We start from the raw sequence: 2,762 nt of genomic DNA on the forward strand, positions 1-2,762 counted from the left end.
AAAAAAAAAAAAAAAAAAAGCATATAAGTGGACCCACGCCCGTGCAGTTCAAAAGTCAACTGTACTGTTTGGAATTTTAAAAAGCCAAACTCATAGAAACAGAGAATAAAGTGGTGGTTACTAGAGACTGGGGGGGGGGGGGCGGAGGGACTGGGCAAGTGTTGTTTAGGGGGCAAAGTTATAAGGAGTAAATAAACCCTAAAGATCTAAGACAGTACAGGGAACATACACTACCGTATCGCAGTAAAATCCTCCAACTTGCAGAAACTAGAACTGAATCATTCCAGCTGCCAAAAAGAGAGGGTAACTATGTGAGGGGACAGAGGTGCCAATGATCACTACAGTGACGATCCTATTACGATATCTACATTTACCAAATTGGCACAGAGCACCTGAAATTTACACAATTGTGTGAAAACATAGCAAGAAGAAGAAGAAGAATTGGAGGAGAAGAGGAAGTAAGAAGGAGGAGGAGGCGGAAAAGGAAGAGGAAAGAAAGCAAAGCTCTTCTTTTTTTTTAATTTTTTTATTTATTTCTAGGAGACAGAGAGAGAGCGTGAGCAGGGGAGGGTCAGAGAGAGAAGGAGTCACAGACTCTGAAACAGTCTCCAGGTTCTCAGCTGGCAGTCAGCACAGAGCCCGATGCGGGGCTCGAACCCACGAACCGCGAGATCATGACCTAAGCGAAAGTCGGACGCTTACCGACTAAGCCACCCAGGCGCCCCGCAAAGCTGTTCTGAAGTAAAAAGTTAATGATAAATGTTGGGAGGCGGCGCTTTTTCTAAAGCCGCAGTTTACAAAACACCTCCTCTGTGCCTGACGCTTATACGTATATTTTCTCTAGTCTTTACACCCCTCAGCACAGGTATTATTGTCCCCATTTTGCAGATGAGCAATATGGAGGCCCAGAAGGTGAAATGAACTGCCCAGGCCACACAGCTAGGTGGGCGGCAGAGCTGGGATTTGAACCCTGTCTGGCTTCAACTCTGTCCTTTCCCCAGCGTCCCTTATTGTCTGCTTGGTGGGACTAACAGACCCCTTCTATGACCTTCAGTCCCCACCGTCTATCAAATGTGAAGGCTTGGTTTCTGATCTCTAGACAACCTTGACTCAGGCCCTAAGGCAGCCACCTGGTTTCCTTTAGGGACTATAGGCAGAACATCTGTGCACTCTTTCAGGCTCCTCCTCAAAACTGCTACTTGCAAGGGCTGTGAGCACCTTTGTGGGGCTCGTGGCTTTACCCAGGCAAATGCCGGTGGCGACCGCTCTAAGCTCAGGCTGGACGCAGCTTGCAAATCTATCTGTGCTGAGTCTCCCTGAAGCCCCAAGGCAGGCAGCCGGCCGGACCCTCAGGGCATCACGGCCCCGGAGCACGCTGCTCCGAGTCTCCTCGGGGAAAGAGCAGAGACCACAGGCCACTGGCCACAGCCAGGAAAGGTTAGGGAGAGACAGCAGGAGGCAACGTCTCGTCTCATCCCCATCACCTTGGAAAGGATCAGACCTTAGGCCAGTGGGATCTTGAATGAGCCACAGCTTCTACCTCTGCCCTTCTCTTCCTCCCCAAACACACGGACACACATCCCAAAGGAAATCCACGGGTCCCTTCTCTGCGTCAAGCACGCAGGCAAGCGTCCAGCCTGCACCCACAGCTCAGTGGAGACGGGGTGTGTTGGAGGGCTGTGACATTCTGAGACATGTTATTGGCTACAGCCTTTGCGAGAAGCTGCATCTCACGGCAACTCAGGAGGAACGCGGGCAGGTCCATCCCCACCTGAGCCCTCCGCGACGGGTCTCTTTACACTGGAGTGAACTGGAGTCTGGCTGAAGGAAAGGGGATACCGCAAGGCTGGAGCGCAGAGAAGAGCAGCGAGGCGGAGAGAGGGTGGGACCTTCCGGGAGACGTCCCTGTCCCGGTCCCCGGCTTGTAATCAACAGCCTCTTGCAGACAAAACCCTAAGGTCAAGCTTTGGCAGTTGGGCGCTTAGCACAGCAAAATTACAGAAGGTCCCTGTAGCTTGTGATCTCCCCAAGGCCGAAGCCTCCAGGACAACAAGCGCTCCAACTTGACCTCAAAATAACGCCCAAACGTCTGCATAAATACTCTAACACAGACTCCAATGCCAGCAGTTCGGCCTCAACTCTACCGCACCCAGCCTGCCTGCAGGGACACGCTTACCGCCCTTCCGCAGAATGGTACCCAGCACCTCGGGCGTGGGGTAGGGTGTCGCGTCAGGGAAGTCAGAAGTCGCCGCGGTGATCGCTCGGAAGGAGAGCCCCCAAGGGACCAGATCATCTATCAGTGAGCAAAGCATGGGATGCTCACCGCTTCCTCGCCCCGATTCCTCCGCAGTTGACTTTCCATCTCTCCTTGCTCCCCCCCCCCCCCCGCCAAAGTCTCCTACCTTAACTCCTGACCATCAACCGAGACAGTAAGAGCCCACGGCTGGGCAGAGGTGCGTCGCGATGGTCAGAATGGCCTGGCCCACTTTGGAGCAGCTCAGGGCTTGCGGAAGCAGGGGCTGGGAATTTCGTACCCTCCCCTCGCTACTTTCTACCCCTGCAGCCGGGGCTATAAGAGGCATTTCCTGCTGGCTATCTATTAAGAATGCAGAAAATGCACTCCAACAAGTCCTTCGGGTTGGGCACCTGCAGGAATGAGGAAAATAGGGAGCTCTTTTTTTATTTCTTTCTTTTTGCATTAAAAAAAAAGCACTTAGTGATATTGTCTCTTAAAGTAGGCGGCCAGTTGTTTGCCGGAAACC

At 52.5% G+C, this 2,762-nt stretch overlaps 1 protein-coding gene across 2 annotated transcripts in view; it reads right to left on the reverse strand.

The window, feature by feature from the left end:
- The window catches only part of VGLL1 (vestigial like family member 1), a 27,173-nt gene extending 24,676 nt beyond the window's left edge, over window positions 1-2,497 (reverse strand). For both annotated transcript variants that reach the window (XM_039217152.1, XM_039217151.1), the window contains exon 1: window positions 2,403-2,497. The gene's annotated coding sequence lies outside the window, so the exon portion shown is untranslated. The remainder of the gene's footprint in view (window positions 1-2,402) is intronic.
- Window positions 2,498-2,762: the final 265 nt, after the last annotated feature.

This window comes from Hyaena hyaena, unplaced genomic scaffold (assembly GCF_003009895.1).
Source record: "Hyaena hyaena isolate Hyena2069 unplaced genomic scaffold, ASM300989v1 scaffold_669, whole genome shotgun sequence".
Lineage (NCBI taxonomy): Eukaryota > Metazoa > Chordata > Mammalia > Carnivora > Hyaenidae > Hyaena > Hyaena hyaena.